The 22,877-nt window shown below is 35.3% G+C and overlaps 1 protein-coding gene and 1 long non-coding RNA gene across 2 annotated transcripts in view; one reads left to right on the top strand and one right to left on the bottom strand.

The window, feature by feature from the left end:
• The window catches only part of LOC127988077 (nuclear receptor subfamily 5 group A member 2), a 57,832-nt gene extending 56,158 nt beyond the window's left edge, over positions 1-1,674 (bottom strand). The window contains exon 1 of the mRNA XM_052590593.1: positions 1,462-1,674. The gene's annotated coding sequence lies outside the window, so the exon portion shown is untranslated. The remainder of the gene's footprint in view (positions 1-1,461) is intronic.
• On the top strand, positions 181-13,280 carry LOC127988078 (uncharacterized). The gene is made up of 3 exons (XR_008161504.1): positions 181-209; positions 9,805-11,024; positions 11,131-13,280. It is a non-coding gene; the product is annotated as an uncharacterized LOC127988078 (long non-coding RNA).
• The last annotated feature ends 9,597 nt before the right edge of the window (positions 13,281-22,877 follow it).

The raw sequence follows: 22,877 nt of genomic DNA on the forward strand, positions 1-22,877 counted from the left end.
AAGTTCAAGCGGGTCCTCGCTGCTTTGTTTACGCCGCGCTGATACCGCGTCAGCCAATCAGCGCTGCGTTCGCTGCGTCAGCGTCACGCGTTTGTCCAATCAGAATCGAGTCAGAGAATCAGCGCCTTCGCTCGCGCTGGCAAATGCCGACAAACTAAACTAATTGAACATTACGAGACACGCAGCGCCGTTAACGGGAGCACCGGGAGGTATGTGGTGATATACCGGAGGGTAAAGTGTTTGTATGGATTAGAAAAATATCTCTGAGTAGGGAGGGTGAAAATGACACAAGACTTACTCTAAAATTGATGTTTGAAATTTATTTGTGATTTAATTGCTAATTTGTGGCATCAACATGCTCTTCAAATGCTCTATGGGGTTTTAGAGTTGAATTAATAGAAAAAGAGAGCAAAAAAAAAAAAAAAAAAAAGAATGAAATTAGGAATTGCCTTGTGTTGTGTGTTAAAGGTGCACAGTGGAAATTTGTTTTAGGCTATTCTATATATATTATAAATCAAATAATTTTGAACATACCAAAATATTTAGTCACTTTATATTTTTAATGTTAATTATATTTAAATGTAAAATTATTTCTAGCCTACAAAAATCCTACTGTGGGGAGAGAAAAAAAAGATGTGGGCTAAGGAATCTCTCGATGAAATGCTCTTTAATGCACATTGCCTAAATGTGAGTTGTGCTTGATGATATGCTGGTAATAATACAGTGTAATAAAATCATAAAAACCCGTTAGACAAAACCTGTAAATGTGACAACAAACGTCGGCAACAAATAACGAAAACAGCTGGCACATATAGACGCAATATTTTCATCCATACGGAAGAAAATCACTCCGAATCCACACACATTGTTACAAGATTAAAAAAAACGTGTATTAGTTTCCTTCCCTTCACCTCGACATTATTACCTTTATATTTCAAACATTTCATGAAAATCTAAATATATTTATGTAGGCTAATGTTAAATATTTTCCATTTATGTTATGTAGTTAATATTAAATGATTTCTATAATAATAGGCTACGAATAATAATTTTCAAATTGTTACAAATTACCATTAGCCTAATACAATCCGCTACTTTTCCGCTCCTCAGCCAGTTTATCAGTAACAAAACAGCGCAATAAAAGCCTAAAATACTGTTTATGTCATTCCACTTGATATAAAACGCACTGCATTCTGGTTTAAAAACAAAATAAAGTTTTAATAGCCCATGAAGGCGATAAAGCCAGTAATAAACACGTTCAGAATAGACAAAAAAAATCAATCATCAATCGTCAACAGGCCAGCGCTTCACATCTGGCCATAATCTTTCTCTACAATATACGTATAAACAACTAGACGCAGACTGCTCATATTCTGTTCAAGTCTGTTGAATATTAAAACGAGGACTAAAGAATAATGCAATTTTTAATCAGAGCAAACAGGTTGAAGGTAAACCACTTACCCAAGTCTTTACTGGAGTCACGTTGTCCCAGTTCCCTCTCAAAACTCGTGGACACTGTAGAACCAAAACCCCAGGTGATCCACCAGAGCAACTACATCCCACACATTCCCATTCTTTCAAACTTTTGAAGCTTCCTCAGTAAGCATGAAGAAAAGTGAGGTGTTTTTGAGGAAAGCGGGTGCCTGACATCTCTCCCTTGACTTTCACACACACACACACCACTCACCCCTCATGCCCCCCCCCCCCCCATGACCTGCACTAAACCTGCAGTCATATCTCACCTACTCAACGATATTCAAAACTTCTGAGGTTGATAGGTTTGCCTAGATCACGTGGAGTTAGGCCGATTGATAACAGCCAGTTATAAAGTGACACACAGATAGATAAGCCAAAGCGGACAGATAGTACTGAAGGAATGATTAACCGGTGGACAAGAGAGTTCGAAGCGCCGTCCACGGCAATGACTGAATGGAAATAAAGACAGGTGGTAAAACACCAGATCAAAAGAACACAACAGGTAGATACCGGGCCGCAAACTTTGAACTGCTTCTACCAAACACTAGCACACGGAGTGAGATGGTTTTATGGGACGTGTGAGCTTCAGGATGGACATGCGTGCTCAGCAGAATAAGACATTTTGATTTACCTGGAGATGTTCCAGGGAGCACTGACACACAGGACATCATCTACAGATACATATCAATGCAAATGCAAAAAAAAATCCAAATACATATGGTTTATACTATAGGTGTGTTTGTACAGAGTCCTGAATGTATTTCATTTATTTATTGCAATTTACAAATTTGGGCCTACGGGCAAACAATATTATATTATATTATATTATATTATATTATATTATATTATATTATATTATATTATATTATATTATATTATATTATATTATATTATATGCAAATAATAGGTTAGTATAAAATAATTAATAATATAAACATTTATAAAAATCTATCTATCTATCTATCTATCTATCTATCTATCTATCTATCTATCTATCTATCTATCTATCTATCTATCTATCTATCTATCTGTCTATCCTATAGATGATTGTACAAAGGCTTATAATTAATTTTATATATATTGTGTGTATGTATATATATATATATATATATATATATAGAGAGAGAGAGAGAGAGAGAGAGAGAGAGAGAGAGAGAGAGAAAGAGAGAGAGGAGAGAGATCTTTTTACACAGATTGAAATGTTCAATTATTTAATTATTCTGTCTTTCTGTTCCTCTCTCTTTCACTTGATCTACAGCGCTCCACACAAAAGAGCAATTTCATGCAAGGTGAGGGGCAACAATGCCATCTAAATTTGGCGACGAAAGATAAAGAGTCTCGGGACAAGTGGCCTGGCAAACACAGGCTTGTTGACTGAAGCGCGGGGACCTAATGACCCTCGTGTCACTGGCCCACAGCAGCTACAAGGGAGAAGACAACAGAGTGAGGCCGTCTTGACTACCATAAGTGGACGTGCGCTGATAACACAAGGGGTACCTGAGAGCTCTTTGCTTACCAGAGAGATTAGCGGCCCGCCGAGGGCTCAAAGCCGAGGGGATTTGTCAACTTAACCCCTGTCCCCGCTCCTTCTTTTCCTCCTTCAGTCATGTTTTACGATGCTGGATGGACCCCTGCACTAAACAGAGGTCTTTACTGCAGAATAAAACATGGTTAAATGTAGCAGGCTGGGGTCAAGGTTTCAATCGTGGAGGAGAAGGCTTCAGGAGCTAATGAAAGCGCGATCCTGAGCTCTGACTGCCAGCCACGCTCAGTAATCTATTCAACTCGTGTACACGCCAAGAGACATGTTTATATCTACTAAAATTATTGTGGTGGCTTGCAAAAATTGTAATTCCTCTTTGTAATCTATTATTGGATAGCTAGCTAGCTAGATAGATAGATAGATACATGGATAGATAGATGGATGGATAGATAGATAGATAGATAGATAGATAGATAGATAGATAGATAGATAGATAGATAGATAGATAGATAGACAGATAGATAGATGGATATATAGATGGATGGATGAATGGATAGTTCAATCAACACAATCTACACAGAAAAGTGTAGATTTCCACCAAATTGGGACACATGTCATTCAAAACATTCAACAACTGTATCTTGTTTTCAGCAACCAAGAGTTGTTTTACACACTTCGACCTGTTTAAGTCAAAATCCAAAAAATCACTTCCTGAAATCAGAACGGAAATGTGCGAATCTAGCATGATTGTGGTTTAATTAATCTATTGTACTTCTAGGTCCGAATTTGACATGCTTGCTTGTGAAAACTATTTCCTTTTGGCTTCCTCTGTAAGTGACAACAAAGCTTGGCAACTGATGGATCATTGCTTGATGTGCCGCTCTATCCAAACCCCTTTTCAATACGTAATTCTCAAAATAATCTGTGCGCGATTATCTGAAAACCTTGTGTGTAATATAATGTTGACATCTGAGGCATAACAAGCTGTTCTCAGGCCACCTTTTCAAATGCACCTACATGGGTATGACGGGAAAAAAGCCAAAGGGCGTGGGACGCTCAGATCCAGTGGATATTTCCTGGCTGTGACAGCGCTAACTCTTTGTTTCGTGTAGTATAAGATGAGTGAGACGAGCTTGGGGAATCTGGGCTGTGCGAAAACCATGTTTTGTTGACCTTCACTGGCCGTCATCAATGAATAGTAAGAAAAAGGGGACGACTGAGATGAGAGAGAGTGTTGTCGGGCATTGTTGGGAGAGTAAACAGTACCCGGAGCCTGGGAAAGGGCTGGGATTTGTGCCACGGCATTTCTGAGTCATACGGTCAGCTTATCGTGTTTGTTTCGTGTTTCTACCTGATGTGTTTGCATTAGCATTCCTGCACTGAAGCGGCCACAGCTTGCGTGTTCCCAGCTCCCATCCGATCGGATCCATCCTGTGCACGTTTAATTAAACGCCATATGTTTTCTTGGGTTTCTCCTTGTCTTTTCTGGCGGAGGATGAGAAAAAAAGAGAAAACAAGCTGCTAGATCCATTAGCGGGTCAAGCAACAGTCATTGTTCATTGCTTCCTATATGCTTCTAATTTCAAGTGCTTTGTGAAACAATAGCGTTCGCGGTTCTGTCAGGTGTTTGCGGTCGCCACGAAAACCAAAACAAAGCACATGTGGGGCTGGAAACAAAACACGGTTGGACACTTTCTAAACCACAACATCGGGTTTGATCCTGATTTTTGAGGAGAATCAGAACTGACAGATGTCTTAAATGTGCAACACTGTGGTTTGCGAAATATGAAAACACATGTTTGGAAAGTCGAAAGCAGATGATGAGGATTGTATGACGCTGAGCAGATGAGAAAATGGATGAGGTTAAGCGTGGAAGTGGAAATTATAACAAATATTTTGAGTAGTTACATATTTGGAGGCATTTTGAGCTGACGCATTGAGTTTTGGTGCTCATGTGGGAAATCCGGGTTCGAATCAGTTCTGAGGAGGCGCTCATAAAGTTCAGACAGTTCAGGGATTGCAGTGCATCAGAGATAAAAAAAACGATATAAATAATGTTCAGTTTCTTGCTCAGACCGATCGTACATCAGTGTATTGTCACAGGCCGCATGGTTTAATTTGGTTTTGTTTGTATATGTTTTTTTATTTTATTTATTTTATTGTATGTTTTAGCCGTGATTCCCAATTACTTACATTATAAGAGTGATAGACTGCAACGGTTTGAGTTAAAAATCTCAGTTTGCGTTCTACTTAAGAAGCAAAGTCACCTACGTCTCGGATGTCCTGGGGGTAAGCAGATAAACATCAAATTTTCATTTTTGGGTGAACTATCCCTTTAATTTTTGGTTTGTGGTGTATGTTTGTCATGGCAAATATTTTAATAATTTTCAAATTTGAAATCTTCTTGAGCTGACACATTGTGCTTTTGTGCTCGTATGGAAAATCCAGATTTGAATCGGGCTAACGTTTTTGTTAATATTTTGTTTTCACAATTGTAATACTTTTTGCTAGCAAAAAAAAAAAAAAAAAAAAAATGTGTTACTGACCCAGTCAGCTTATTTTTTCATTTTAATTTAGGTACAATTCTTGTTTTGTTTGTGGTTTAACTTTGACGTGGCAAATATCTGAATAATTTTTACATTCGAAAGGATTTTGAATAGAAACATTGAGCTTTGGTGCTCATATGGACAATTCAGGTTCGAATCAGGCTCACATTTCCAGTCATGTTCCCCATCCTGTAATTTTCTGTCCTCTCTCTATTTTCCAATTCAAAAAGCCAAAAATAAAATAAACATTTATGCAAAAAAGCATTTATATAAAGTATAATAATATAATATACAAAAACATTTACTTTAAATATATTTTAATAAAAAAATAAAGCTTTTAAATGTCATTTATTCATAAGCCCTCAAACTCAACAGGCCAAATCCTTTTCAATTTGCTGAACACCAGCATGTTTGTTTTAAATCATAGCTGAACGAGCTCCACTGACAGGCCGCCCAGTCGCCTCTACCTGACCCCTGCGGGGGGCAATAGCCCTCCGTACACCCACCCCTCGCTGAGCAGAGCAGAACGGAAAACCCGAACCAATGGTGCACAAAAGCCTCATCTCACACCCTCACAATAGCCCGATCCAGCACTCCGCTAATGACTCAGAACTGATAGGAAGCTAGTAGAAGCCTCTTAAGTCTGCTGCATTCACATCAGGGAAACATTAAGACATTCCTTTTTTGTTGCTTCCCAAGGACTTGCGCAGCCCTGGAAGGGCAATTATCACCCTGCCAATATTGTAAATCCATTCTGTCATTTTCAATGATATCTGCTTGTGTCAACTGTAAGGTCTAATAAAAGCTAATTGCACATAACAACCCTGGATCAATATATCAGGCAGGGAAGGTGGCAAGACGTGCCCTCTTATGAGGCTTCAGGAGTTGGACGCAACATCCATTTGTGCATTATTTGGTTCCTTGTTAGCACTTCATGTTGATTGTATTGCAAATCTATTAAGGCACATATAAACTGCTTTTGAAAAGAGTTTATAAAATGGATAGTTCCGGTCCTGGATGTAAGTGAAATTTTCCAGTGTGAGGAAGCAACTGGCACTTCACGAATTCATTTTCGTGTTAAGTTAATATATTTTTATACTATAATTATATGATATAATATACGTTAATATATTTATTAATATTTAATATCAAGTTAATATATTTATTTATTTTTATTTATTAGATTATTTTATTTAAAACCTGTGCTAAAAAAAATATTTTCATTTAATTGACTCTATTGATGTTTCGTTTATGGCTAACCTGTTTTAAAAATTACTTTTGACTTAAAAAAGCAAAAATCTGAGTTAGAGTGTGCACAACGGAAGTGAATTTTATTTTAATTTTAAAGTTGAGTATATTGCATATAAAGTCAATGCAAAGACGCAAATTCACGCTGGGTGATGCGATTTGCTACGAACCAGCATTATTTGCCTCAATTGCATCTTTCACAAAATATAAAAAATAAAAAAAGTTGAAAAAACTCAGCAGGAAATTTTCATGATGTAATGTCATGCAAGCCAACCAGCGAAGAGCTTATTCCGGTTGTAGACCTATCAGAAAATGGAGGAGAGCATGTGTGATGTTTTCATTTGCCTGAGTGATGCAAAAAACATCCCGCGAGTAATCTAGAGCAAGTAACGCAATTTCAAAAGTGAACCGACTACAAGCAAAAACAATGCTTCATGCTAATTTTCCATTTGAGTTGAAATTTTTCAGCTTGCGCTGAGGACAGAATTGAGGCATATATTGTGCTTTTGTGTCACCCAATTCGTGTCACCCAATGCAAATTTGCATCTATTTACGTCTTTGCATAGACTTCGTATGAAATCTACTCATGTGAATAATTACATTTAAATGCTAATTAAATAGTGCCAATTTGTAAATGGTACTAACGGGTTCAATAGTATAGCTACAAGACGTAAATATAGAGCGTTAACCTGATATTAGTGTGAAAAAATTACTTATGATAAATTACTAATAAATTTAGTAAACTTTATCGCAATGACAGCATAACACTGCAAACTATAGAGCAACTGTAAAAATGATTTATTATTAATAATAATACAATCATTTTACTTTAATAAAATTATAAGCTTTATATTTCAGCTTCTAAATTTAAAATAAAATAAAAAACTGGCCCAATAGACTTCCATTGTATGGAGCAATGAATGCCATTTCATTTGGTTGATTTAATTGTATTAGCGACTCCATTCAACAATGAACACAGTACTTATTATACTGTTATAATTTGGTCATCGCGTCACAAAAAAAAAAAAAAAAAGTAAATCGATTTTCTTTCATGCTCCAGTCCAGGTTTTTTTTGATCCATTTAAGCCTTCATTTAGCTAAATATCCTCAAAAGTTCCCATAGTTAATGACAGACCATTGTAGATGCATCACATTTGTCTAGAGCGAAATAAAATTACGTTTAGTACATAATCATATATATATATATATTAGGGTACATCTTGTACCGTATTAGTAACTTTAAACAAAAGTAAGCCGTAATCTCAATCTTGCCATCAAGGAATGATTGGTGTCTAACCTGCTGAAATGTTTGCTGACCTTTTCCTGAGGGACAAGAATTTGTGTAGCACTCAGACCCATTTAGTCATCCTCTTTTTGTCTGCTTCCTCTATCATCAAGGGTTGCTATTGTGTCGGCTCAGGTACCGACTAATGCAGAGCAAATACTTCTACCTAACCATTAACACTGGGCCACTGTTTGAACAGCGCGACAGACTGGAATGGCATTTATGGTGGTGGGCCGTTTTGATAGGCAAGAATCTTCATCAATTAGCCCTCTACACTCTTCCCAGGGTAAATTGAGTGTGTGTGTGTGTTAGACAGAAAGAGATACAGTTTGCACTGCGTTTAATGGCACTCTAACTTGAGAGCCGATCATTAACCCATTAGAATAACATGTCTCTGGCTGGGAGGTTTTTTGGGACGGGAGAGTCCTGGGAGATTTGCATCACAGCGCTTACTGTAAACCTGTGAGACGCAGGGGAGATGTTGAGAGACATCATAATGTCTGGTGTTTGTCTCGGGGTAGAACCTTTTGCTCATTACGAGAGGTGTTAACAGCTGTAAGTTATGAATGGAAGTGTTTGTGCACTGTAGGGAAGTACAACATTTTGTTTCCTAATGGTTTCAAAAACAGTTCAAGGACTATTCCGTGTTCAGGTTGACAGCATTTGTGGCATAATGTTGATTATGACAAAAAAAGAAAAAAAAAGAAATCCACTTTGTACAATGGAAGTGAATGAGACCAATTTTTGGAGACCCTACAAACATGAATGTGAAGATTATGATTTTAGCAAAGCATTCACATTTAAACATTGTTCAAATTTCACTGTAATGGCAGCACAGTTGGTTATATTGTATAACGTCACACAGGAAAGGTTAGTAAAAAATTTTCATGCTAAAATCATGTAAGCATGCTATTGTTTATGTCTTGTGGCTACTGAAAAAGTACTTTTAATGTTTACAAAAAGGCACTATTCAAATGTAATTTAAAATTTTTTAATAAAATGGTGCAATGCAATAAATGCTATGTGTTACTGATTGATGTATATATCTACATTTTAGGATAAATGTTAGCATTTATTTGAATTGTTATATTTGTTGTTAGCATGCTAACAAGCAAATTAATAAACGCGCTATTACAGTAAGTCTATTTTCAATTGTGGCTTTATTTCCTATAATTGTGACTTTATTTCACTTTTATCTTATAATTTCAACAATATTTAATGTAATTGTAAATTTACCTTGTCTTTTGATTGCGACTATGATTATAATTGTGACTTTATTTCTTGTAATTGTGACATACTTCCAATTAAATAAAATTCACTTCCACTGTAAATGTCTCCCTGTAACGTGGATTGTATTCAAAAAAAATTTTTTGTAAGAAAAGGAGACATGTACAAGAAAGTTCACATTTGGGAGTACACAAGAGTGCACTTTTTGAGAAGCTGCCACAGTGACATTTTTTTTTTTTTTGAGAGTCTAATCACATACATTACCAGCAGATTAAACGATCTCAATCTCTTTTCAAACATAACGTGCTGCGGAATATGTACTTGTAAACAAAAAATAGTCATTTTCCCATCGGCTCCGACAGAAACCTCAAATGCGTATTTAAAGTAAAGCGTATCATGTTCTCAAGTCTTCATTTTGAAGAGGCGCTGCCGCACTATTGACATCATGTCATTAAGGTCCATGAGATTGTATTTGTTTTGGCTCAAGAAGGCAAAGCATTGCATCGAAGATTGCTCTTATTTCTTCCTTCTCTCTACAGCCTCATCTTCCTGTTTGGCAGCTGACCCATTCGTCTAGATCTGGAAGGGTTCCTGAATCAAACATGCGTCTTCAATTTGGGCCTGTGAAGAAAACAATCACACTTTCCCCTCTTTCAGATTCAGTTCCTGACAGCAGATTGAGATGTGGTCTCCACGAAGAAGTCTGGGTTTGACGGAAGTTTGGACTGAGTGTTTCAGGGGTCCTGAATGTTAATTGGGCTTAAAGGGAGATGCTTGGCAGACTCTGGTAACCTGGTCCAAAACGTTGTATATTTTAGGCTGGTGGGAACAGATTGAGGTAACGTGAGGTGGACCACCCATGTCCTTTCTCTCCAAGAGAGCTGCACTACCATTAATTAGAGCCATTCTCTGAGGTGGATTCTGTGGCCGGGACACCTGTGATCTCAGAAGTGGGCTTTCGCACACACAAAACGGCCCCTGATTCATGTTTAGTGCACCAGTGCCCAATAAAAATCACTTCCAGCTCCTGCAGACACCCAGAAATCCTCCACATATGTTTCTCCACGTCAGAAAAACTGTGCTGTTGACACGTTATGGAGGCGTGAATATTTTAAAGGGAAAGTTCCTCGCAAAAGTGAAAACTTGCTGAAATTTTTACGCACCCTCCGGTCATCCAAGAGTTTCTACAGCTGAACAGATTTGGAGAAATTCAGCATTACATCACTCGCTCGCAAATGGATGAAGTGAATGGGTGCCGTGAGCATGAGAGTCTGAACAGCTGATACATGTTTGTAAAAACAAATGCAGAATTGTTCAAAACCATTGCTACAGACTAGAATAAAAGTCCTTTATCCATAATACTTCTTTCTCCAGTGAAAAACTTGTATCGTCTGAATCAGGAGAGAAATATGCAAAACAAGTGAAACAGTCCAAAACAGTTAAAAACAAATATGTGGTGTACTTTGAGGTGAGAGGACAATGGGAGATGGACTTTTTTAACCAGAGGAAGTGTTATTTTGGATTATGGACTAAAAAATAAGACTAAAAAATGTCTTAAAATAATGATTTCTTACAAACATGCAGCTTTTCACTTCACAAGACGTTAATTGATGGACTGGAGTGGTGTGGATGACTTGTGTATTATTGTGATGTTTTTATCAGCTGTTTAGACTCATTCTGACGGCACCCGTTCACTGCAGAGGATCCAAATCTGTACTGATGAGGAAACAGACTCATCTACATCTTTGATGGCCTGAGTGTGAGTACATTTCCAGCAAATTAAATTGTTTTCCTTTAATTATCTTTTTAAATGTGTTAGTCGCTGTACTGTGTTGAAATAAATGTTGTTTTTTCACGAAATCCAGGTTTCCAGGTCTTCGGGGGTAACACTGGTGAAACATGAAATATTTTACTGGAATCCAACTGGATATAAATGGGGCTTCAATCTCTCTCTGCCGTGGTCTGGGGCCTTTACAGGGACTTTGAGGCGTTTTGCCTCATGTGGATACCGATAAATCTGTCACCCGCAGAGATTCGTCTCCCTCCCTCTGTGGGGAACAAATTGTGGCGTTCGGGGAGGGCTGGGGGGGAGAAGTGACCTGTCAGAGCGCTCCATTTATCACAGGGACAAAACGCTCCCGATTCTTTCTGCTGACCGCCAGGAACCTCCTGCTAAGCACATTCAGGAGATGCATGCTTCTGAATATTTTCACTGAATCAATACACCAATTTGCAAGTGACGTCAGGACCTGAGGGTAGAGGGAAGTAGGGGAATGAGACTATTACATTTCAGATGTATTTTTCAGATTTAATTAATCGTAATGAGAAGTTATAGGGCTTAGTTTTAAAAACCCAACAAATTCATTGTAACGTTAATTATATAACCAGAAGATTTAAAACAAATATTCATAAATTTGTACAAGTATGTATGTATGATACGATGTGTTCTTTCAGGAAAAACAGCAATGTTAAACTTTTGCTGTTTTGAAACAAAACTTGAATAATTAGAACTTATTTCTTTTTTAATAATTTATCTATTTTTCTTCCGTGTAAAAAAAAATATAGCACAAAAAATCTTAGTTCAAAATAGCTTTTCTTTGGATTGAGGTATGCGAGTGATTAAAAATGTTGTGTGAAATCCTTTTTTTTAATATATATATATACTGTGCAAAAGTTTGAGGTGATTTTTTTCTTATTATTTTAAAAGAAATCTCTTTCATTCACCAAGGTTGCATTTGTTTAAAAATACTGTAAAACTGGAAATATTTTGAAATATTATTATTATAATCTAACTTAAATGGTTTCTTTTTTAATATATTTTAAAATGTAATTTACAGGTGCATCTCAATGAATTAGAATGTCGAGGAAAAGTTCATTTATTTCAGTAATTCAACTCAAATTGTGAAACTCGTGTATTAAAAAATGCCATGCACACAGACTGGAGTAGTGTAGTTTAAATATTTGGTTCTTTTAATTGTGATGATTTTGGCTCACATTTAACAAAAACATCTCAACAAATTAGAATACTTCATAAGACCAATAAAAAAAAATTGTGAATTGTTTTCATTCTGGAAAGTATGTTCATTTACTGTACATGTACTCAATACATGGTAGGGGCTCCTTTTTCTTTAATTACTGCCTCAATTCGGTCAATGATCAGTTTGTGGCACTGCTGAGGAGGTGTGAAAGCCCAGGTTTCTTTGACAGTGGCCTTCAGCTCATATGCATTGTTTTGGTCTCTTGTTTCTCTTTTTCCTCTTGATAATACCCCACAGATTCTCTCTGGGCTTCAGGTCTGGTGAGTTTGCTGGAGTGTCAAGCACACCAACACCATGGTCATTTAACCAACTTTTGGTGCTTTTGGCAGTGTGGGCAGGTGCCAAATCCTGCTGGAAGATGAAATCAGCATCTTCAAAAAGCTGGTCAGCAGAAGGAAACATGAAGTTCTCCAAGATTTCTTGGTAAATGGGTGAAGAAAATACCACAACGGACCAATACCAGCAGATGACATTGCACCCCAAATCATCACAGACTTAACACTGGACTTCCAGCAACTTGGGCTATGAGTTTCTCCAGCCTTCCTCCAGACTCAAGGACCTTGGTTTCCAAATGAAATACAAAACTTGCTCTCATCTGAAAAGAGGACTTTGGACCAATGGGCATCAGTCAAGTTCTTCTTCTCTTTAACCCAGGTAAGACGCATCTGACGTTGTCTTTGGTTCAGGAGTGGCTTTACAAGAGGAATACGACAACTGTAGCCGATTTCCTCGACAGGTCTGTATGCCTTGACCCCAGCCTCAGTCCATTCCTTGTGAAGTTACTCAAATTCTTGAATCGATTTTGCTTGACAATCCTCATAATGATGCAGTTCTCCCGGTTGGTTGTGCATCTTTTTCTTCCACACTTTTTCCTTCCACTCAACTTTCTGTTAACATGCTTGGATACAGCACTCTGTGAATAGCCAGCTTCGTTGGCAATGAATGTTTGTGGCTTACCCTCCTTGTGAAGGATGTTAATGTTGTCTTCTGGACAACTGTCAGATCAGCAGTCTTCCCCATGATTGTGTAGTCTAGTGAACCAAACTGAGAGACCATTTTGAAGGCTCAGGAAACCTTTGCAGGTGTTTTGAGTTGATTAGATGATTGGCATGTCACCATATTCTGATTTGTTGAGATCGTGAATTAGTGGGTATTTGTTAAATGTGAGCCAAAATGTCGTAACTGTCAAACCTTATCAATAAAATAAACACAAATACAGTACTGGCTTCAGACTTTTGAATGATACTATATATGTAAAAATGATTGGAAATAAAGTTGCAATCCCCCCCCCCCCCCAAAAAAAAAGGAAGTTGCAAATATGACATAATTTCAAAAGAAATAACGTTTTACTGAAATGGAAACAGACTTAATAACTTGCTAATTCCGTATTAGCGCGCCAACATTACACATTTTACCCTAGTAATGAATGTAGGTACTTCAGTCAGCAATAACTCATCCGTTTTCTCGTCTTTATATGTATAAGGGCTATATTATGAAAAAAGCAGTAATGCAAAGTAGTTTATCACTCATATATTTATACAGAATGATTCACTGAAATATGTTGAAACTTGCCAATCGCAAAGACAACCTACTGATATATAGAGCGTAGGATGTCCCAAAAGCCACACAGCATATTTGTGGGCTATTGACTCGCATTCAAATCAGCCGTTCTGACACATAAGTATTGACCTGTTGGTTTGGGTCAGCAAATTATACCTGATGAAATATTCAATCCCATTATTCACGGTCCTGTCAGACATACCTTATTATGCATTCAGCTGAATAACAAAGTGGTAAAATGTGCATCAATGACAAATAAAGACACTAAAACCAGACTAAACAGAAACACGGTCTCATTGGCATGTGCACTGGCCAGTTGCACGCCTTGCAAGATTTGATTGACTGGCCATCCACCAATGGCAGGCGTATAAACAAAATAAGAAAAAACTTGTTCTCAGTGGCAGGAATCTAGGAAGATAGATCACGGTAATGGCCAATAATAAATGGATCATGCTTCTATGTTTTTAAAACCACTGGCAGATGTATTGAATGGGAAACCTTGTGTGGGAGAAAATAGACCTTTATTGATCAGAAACAAGCAGAGCGGGGAAAAAAAGACATGAAAGGAAAGCAATCAGACGAAAGCTGCCAAGGCTTCCTCATGCAAGATGTATGCGGTGACGTCAACAATCTTTTTATCTGATGTAACCAACACATTGATTTAAATTTGATATGAAAAGACCTTACACAATCCACTGATATCAATGTCGGAATAATGCCGTGATTTTAAGCATTAACGTTCTTCTTCAATTCCCAAATAATCCCATTTGCTTTCCCTGAGAAGGGCTGCACGCAAACCCCGACCGATCTCGACCAAACCTTCTGGTTCTGGCCCAAACGAAACATCCAGAACTGGCTCACGATGGTGTGGTCTCAAAATACTTTGTCTGTGGCCAGACAATTAAGGAGTTAGGTGTGGCAGAAGGGAAGAATGTGGAAATCGGATCTTTACAGAGAGCACGGCCCCACACCCTGTAGTCTTGGCTTCCTGCGAATGCCACATGCACTTGTACGGACCGTAGTGTAGACACGAGAGTTGTCCTCTATTGTGTTCGGCTCCCTACTGGGAGATCTAAGGAGACCGGGGCTGGCTCTTCCCCCTCCGTAACCCACGGGACACCAATGGGAACCTATCCATCAAAGCTGGTGACATTGGAAACTTGTTTTGGGAAGAGCTGCTGCTGCTGCTGCTTCTGCTTTCGGTTGCTCGTGTAGTTTGGGATATTGTACGCTGTGGAATGCTGTAATTTGGTTTGTGTGCTAAGTTTGTGAGAATGTAGTAAAACGATGCAGACACGGCCGATAACACTGGGCAAGATGAATGGCTCCAAACAGGAAGAGGTACAGTCTGTTCGGCTGTACATGGCCCCCGAGGGTCACACCGATATCCTCCCCTTAAAATCTTTGAGTGCATACGCAAAGCTCCTGTGATCACACGATATGGCAGTGTTACAGATGCTTAGTGCCGAGCTTTAGGGATTTAAAAACTGTAAAACAAAGAAGAACGTCACAAATCTAATGTTCAGTTATCATCCTGATATTTCTTTATTTATTTGTAAAAAAAAAAAATCAGTTAAACTCTTCACTCCAATTTTTATGTTGTCATTAATTATATGTAAAATAATTTAAAAATATTATAAGTATCAAATGAAAATTCTAATTCAAAGCATTTTCACTGGTGGTCTCAGATTTTTGGACATCATGGTATGTTTTATTTCTGAGAATATCATAATACAATAAAATATATGTAATTAATGTGTGTGTGTGTGTGTATATATATATATATATATATATATATATATATATATATATATATATATATAAATTGAAAAAATAAATCTAATTTCTATAAATATTAAATTCAAAAAACATATTCAAAGTGTGCTTTGAATACAAGTTTAGATTAATATGTATGTGTGCTTATAATATAAATATATACAATTAATAAAATAAAAAAATGTACAGGATAATTAATTTAATTAAAAATGTACATATACACTCACACAAAGAAAAAGAGAGAATAAAATAGATTAAATAAATGTAATTAATATATTTAAATAATATATTAAAAAAGCTAATTCAGTGCATGTCAATTAGTGATTCAAGATCTTTCATCCATTACTATGTTTTATTTCTTAGAGTTACTAAAATATGTAAAAAAAATTATTTTATAATGAGAAATAAAATATATAAAGTTAAATATTAATGTAGGATAATGTATAAGTATTTAAGTTTAAAATTTAAGTTTAGATACACACATATTGCAATGAAAAAAAATATTTTAAATTAATATTAAATTCAAATGCAAATTTATAGCATTTACACTGGTAGTCTCAGATTTTTGGATCCCCTGTATGTTCACTTGAATATGTATGTGGTTATAACATAAATAAATAAATACACTGAGTAAAATAAATACAAAATGAACAGTAAAATTTAAATAACACTTGATAATAACACTTGTGTGTGTGTGTTTTACAAAAATAAAAAAAGAGAAAATGAAATAAATGTAATAAATATATTTAATTCATGCAATCTAAATATTACATAAAAAAATTCAAATTCACAGGTTTAAGACTTTTGGTCCCTTACTGTCTGTTTAATTCTGAGAATATCACAGATGAAATTCTTTGATGGATCCAAGTAACTTTTGGTGCAGCCAAATCTCACTCGAAATCAGGGCAGAAATTGGGAAAATAGATCTAGTGGGCAGAAATTGAATCATCCTTCAAAGGCTATGATATCAACTGACGTCCGAGAAATAGGCAGCGCAGTAATGGGCCCTTTACCTTGACTCTAGCAGACTCCTGAAGCACAGGTACACCGCTTAAAGTGCTTTCTTTCAGGTTCTCTCGGCCCCATCAAGGCTCTATAGTCTCCGGTCAGACCTCTTTTGATTGATGGGGACTATATAGCAGCATCCTGCTCTGAACCAGAATCTGTCCCCTTTGATCTAATATGCAGAGCTATATTAGAGCTCAAATTTCCTTGACTTCATTACAAAATGTTAAGGAATTATCTTTATTTAATTTGATGAGAATTTGTTTTTAAAGGATGACATATTTTCCTCTTTTGATTTGAATGAGGATTTTTGTGTCCGAAGTCACCTGGCTGCGACACGCTGGTTTTTCCAAGCGAGACAAACCCAGACAGACTATAATGGCCTACGTTAATGGAAACTGGAGCGGAAACTAAGGAGGTGGTGGGTCATGGGATTTCCTGACATGACTGTATCAATACGTTTAACATGTTCCTCTTCCATGTTTTACAATCAGACCGCAGGCCCCCTCCGGCCTGCCAAGCCCTTCCCACATAAAACAAGTCAGCATGTCTGCTCTCTGGAGCTTGGAAAGACATTGAAGAATCTTCTGAGAATAAGATGCCATCGCAGTCTGGTCTCCACCCCTTAAAAACCTCCTCTTATCCCCCTTACTTCTGACATCCCGGGACTTATGCCAACTCAAATTGTTTGCATGATAACTGGACATTTTCATTCAATATGTATTTGACAGATTGTTCATTTGAATCAACATTAAAAGTCATATTCTTTGTTCTTTGTTTTAATTTCTTACAATAAATTACTATTATTGTTATTATAATAATTATTACAATAATATTTTTATTTGTAATAATAATAGTGTGTAATGGCAAATTGTTTTAAATATAAATTAAAATTGTAACAACATCCACTATGATAACAACAACATCAACAACAACAACAACAATAATAATAATAATAATAATAATAATAATAATAATTTGTAGTAGTACAATAAATGTAAAATATAATAGAAATATATAATAAAAAATATATATTTTCTTTAAATTAAGACAAAATAAAGAAATATTACTTTTAATGTTGATTCTATTATTATTATTATTATTATTACACTATTTTGTTTTTACATTATATGAAATAGAATATGTGGAATAATAATATTATAAATAATAATAATAATAATAATAATAATAATAATAATAATGTGTAAAAGCACAATAATATAAAATATAATATAAATGAAAATAGAAATAATTAAAGAAATATTACCTTCAATGTTGATATTATTATTATAATTATTATTATTATTATTAATACATATTTTTTGACAAATAATAAAGAATTTGTTTTTATTTTAATGTTGATTATATTATTATTATTATTATGATGATGATGATGATGATGATGATTAATGATAATAAAAAAAAATAAAAAAAATAAAATAATAATAATAATAATAGTTTTAATATTATTGTTATTATATTTCCACTATATAGATTTTTACATTATATGTAAATTAATTACAAATCTAACATGTGGAATAATAATAATAATAATAAGAAGAAGAATGCATTTTTTCTTTTTTAACAATTAATACAAAAAAAAAATAAAAAAAATAAATAAACAAAAATACAAAATAAAGGGACAATGCACACTCAGCTGGTCATTATATTTAAATATATTTTAAATAAAACAGTAAATCAAGTATACCAAATCCAGACTGCAATTTTTTAATACCAACCTGAATTGCAGAGAAACTTGTAAAATATGAGCCTTTCATTATATATTTGAACTGAAGTGTATTAATGTTGTAAATGAATACATCCTCTTTAAAGTGCCATAATATTTTTACATCACACACCGCTGCATTTCTAACTGCTTCTGTACTGTGATACTAAAATTCAGCGTGAGATTTTTTATTGTCAGCTCAAGTTGAGTTTTACGGGAAAAGGAGTTTGGAGTGAATTTAAACCGGTCTGTTTTCCTCAGGAAATATCTGCAGAGCAAACCAACAAGCCCAACAATTCTGTTCACCAGAGATATTTGAGCTTCCTCAGAGGAGATGTGCATCTTATAAAAAAAGGCTAACGTCGTGCAAACGTTTGAAAGTATATTTCTCCTTCGAAGTCGTTTAAATGCAAATCCTAAGTTTAGATAATAACAATGAATCAGATGGATGATCAAGAACCTTCACGGATAATTTGCTTGGGAAAACACTGCCACTCACAATAACAAAGACGTGTATATTTTGCATGGTTTCGTCTATAGTTAGTTTATTACCCTCTCCTTCTGCAAAAATACAGAAGTGGAAATTAATCTGCACCGGTCGAGCTGTGGCTTGGGAAAAAGTGCATATGGCACAGTTTGCAGAACCTGCATGGCTCCGCTCCATGCCTCCCCTCGTTTCCAAGAGGCTTCGTCAAAAAAGGCTGATGAGAAAGTCCAGATTCGGTCGTGTTGCCCACACAGGGATTTGGGGATTACGTCTTGATTACCATGTTTCAAACATCATCTTGCGGTGGAGAGCGACATTAATCAGAAGCGAGGACTAACACGTTTAGAGACAACAAGTCAGACTTGGCAGGAGCCGGATTCAAAATAAAGGCTTGAAATGGCAAAGGAGGCCCACATGGACTTATTTAACGTGGAGTGCTGAGGCAGATATTATTGTATGGTATATTAAGGGTGTCGTGTTTCCCTCAAGCAAAGTATACAGTATAGAAGAGTATAGAAGTCGTCGTCTCAACAGGTGAAACGGCGGGTAAAAATCATACGAGGCCAAAAGGCGACTGGTTCTTCGTTTCTGTCAGCCGCAGGAAGAGATAGGAAGCCCAGGAACAGGCTTGATCGATGTCGTGGAGCGCAGAGAGGAAGAAACAACATGGACGGGTGCAGAGGGCTCGGCTATTTTTGCACCGCTGTACGGAAATGAGCCATAGTCCAGAGAGAGGAAGCAGATAGGCCAGAAAGTGTCGCGTAGCAACCAGAAGCAGGAAAGAAGCGTGTGTTTGTGTACATCTGTCGGCGTTACACTTGCGTGCAGAGCTCGATCACGACACACGCAAATACAGCGAAACAGATCAAGTCCAGCCTCCACTGCTTCAGGAAGGCTATTTGATTCATATATATTTTAATGACGTTTAAATATTAGCGCTGTTAAACGATTAATCGCGATTAATCGCATCCAAAATAAAAGTTTTTGTTTACCTTATAAATGCATGTGCACTGTGTAATAAATAAAATAAATAAAACATACACAGTTTATATTTTGAAAATATTTCCCTTTATACATTTGTATATAAGGTATTTTAATTGTAAAAAAATTGTATTTAGATTTTTTGTATTTACAGTATATATTTTGAAAATATTTACATATATTAACATGTATACATTTATATTCGTAGAATTAAATGTATATATATATATATATATATATATATATATATATATATATATATATATATATATATATATATATATATATATATATAAACATTACATATTTTTCTTAAATATATATATATATATATATATATATATATATATATATGTATATGTGTCTATTTATATATAAATAATAAATATACACAGTACACAGACATATATTATACAAACAAATACTTTCTATTTTGGATGCGATTAATCGTGATTAATAAAATATTATTACATTTAAATTACCAATTTAATTACTTAGTTTTTTTTGTAATATTTTATATTAATTTATTAATTGGTAAAAAATAAAAAAAGTATTCCCACAATGTCCCACAATTACTGTATTTTCTGAATACATTTCAATGATAAAATCTAACTTGTTATAATAATAATAATAATTAATCATTATTTATAGTTACATTAACTTTACATTAAAAATCAATATCAGATTATTTAAATTTATAGTGAATTTAAAATAATAAAAAATTAAAACATCTTTAAAAAAGACTGTCACACTTCAAGAAGCCCATAGAGATCATTTGACCTTTTGATCTTTCTAAAGAACATTATAAGGAATATATGTTATTTATAAAGTAATGTGAACATTTTGAATTTATAATTCATTTTAATAGTAATAATAATATTAAACGATCATGTTCTTTTACACTTGCATGCAAAACAAACATTGAGAATCACTATACTGTAGTTAAAAACAAAAATCAAAGTTAAGCCACTGATCTCTCATATAATTTTTGGGTACAAGAGAATCACTATATTCGACATGCACGGGAGTCATGATTAATATGGCGTCGCCAAAAACTCTCCCTTTCCATAATTGGCTACAAATGATATATATCAGAATCATTTTCTACATAGGTGGCACTTAAATGTGCTTTACAACGATGAAGTAAATCTTTTGGCCTAAAAATACTGCCCTTTTTCATCTCTGCATCGCGAAGCCTGGTCCGAGAGCCGCCCGTGTGGTCCCAGCTTAATCGTTTTCAGTTAATATCTCAGCTGGACGGCAGAGAAACCCCTAAACCCACGTCAATAAAGACAGAAAGCCATTGCCTCTGACTGGCCAAGTTTACGGGTCAGACTTGGGATGGTTTCAACAACAACAGTGGCGCGTTAGTCGTCTTATCGAAAGGGCTTTTTGTGAACCCAGAGCCACCTCGAGTGTTCCCCGCGGCCTCCTTTATTTTCTGCCTGCAGCGTAAGTGGCGGCTGACCACAGTGTTTTGACGGGGCAGTCGGCTGCCCATCCTGTTCCCACATTTCCTAGACCACGGCGAGGAAGGCGCTTGTTCAACATGTTTCCCGCCTCAATACCTCCCACGTGTCGAGCGCTTTCAACGGCAGATGACATCACATGATTTAAGTGACTTGAGCTGCTGATTGCAAACAGACGCTGAAATGTCTCTTCTAAGGAAAGCCTATCCTTACGGTGGCTTGTAAAGCTATTTTAAATGTATAATAAACAGCTGACTCTATTATAAGTTCTTGAAGTCAGGACGGAATGAAAACTGATCCTACATGTGTGTGCTTAAAGCTCGTTACTGTTCTAATGTGAAAGACTGATCAGTTTATGTTAGTCCGGTAATTATTAATCAAATGTAGGCTGTACAGGAAATTATTATTCTATTCATTATATTATTATTTCATGCATGTTATTCCAGATAATAATAATAAAAGGAAATGCTTCCAATCTGTATCTCTATATATAGTTAAAATGTTATTATAGTTAGAATAATAATGTGAGTGTGTTTATGTATTGTTACATAATTTATATTATGTCTTAATTCAGGTAATTATATAAATCATATTTTATTATCAAAATTCTATATACTATAAATATCTATTATTTTTATTATAATTATATTAATATATATGTATTATAACTATTATACAAAAATATGTGATTTTATATATTATTATTATTATATTTATTTATTATAAATGTATAACAATTATATACATTTAACAATTGTAATACATTAATTATTATTAATAATAATTACAGTAATAATTATACAATTATATTATTACAAAATTAATTGCATTCCATATAATACTAAATATGCCTGTATATATATATATATATATATATATATATAGAGAGAGAGAGAGAGAGAGAGAGAGAGTTATATATATATATATATATATATATATATATGAGAGAGAGAGAGAAAGTATATAAGTATCTGTTATTATATATATATATATATATATATATATATATATATATATATATATATATATATATATATATATATATGTAGTAATTGCTCTCTCCCTGAAGCAACTTTTTATAATGATTTTAATATACATTATACATAATTTATTTATTTAAATGTACAAATTTGGGCCTCTCCATCTATATAAGAAAGTAGGTATATGATGTTATATGCAATATTCATCATTTCTCTTCAGTATCCCCTCCAAAGGGCAGAATTAGAGTGGTTTGTGGTGATGAATGAGGGCCGTGTGTAGTGGGGGTTGATTGGATTGTTGCTGTGGAGCTGTAGAGATTAAACAGACACGAGCTGCAGTCCCACAATGAGACCTGACCTTCAGCGCATCACAATACATCTGTCTTGCCGCATCATTCACGATCCAGCTGTGCACTGAGGACTCTCACAGCACGCATGCGTGGGCCGCTTCATGCCGACAGGCTCGTTAAGTGCACTGCAGCGCGGGATAATGCAGTCCAATTGATTCGCCCGTCCATTTCTGCTTTTCTTCTGCAGCTAACATTATATCATTTGATTTCAATAAAGCTATTCATTACACTGACCTCTAC

This window comes from Carassius gibelio, chromosome B22 (genome assembly GCF_023724105.1).
Source record: "Carassius gibelio isolate Cgi1373 ecotype wild population from Czech Republic chromosome B22, carGib1.2-hapl.c, whole genome shotgun sequence".
NCBI classification, from domain to species: Eukaryota; Metazoa; Chordata; class Actinopteri; order Cypriniformes; family Cyprinidae; genus Carassius; species Carassius gibelio.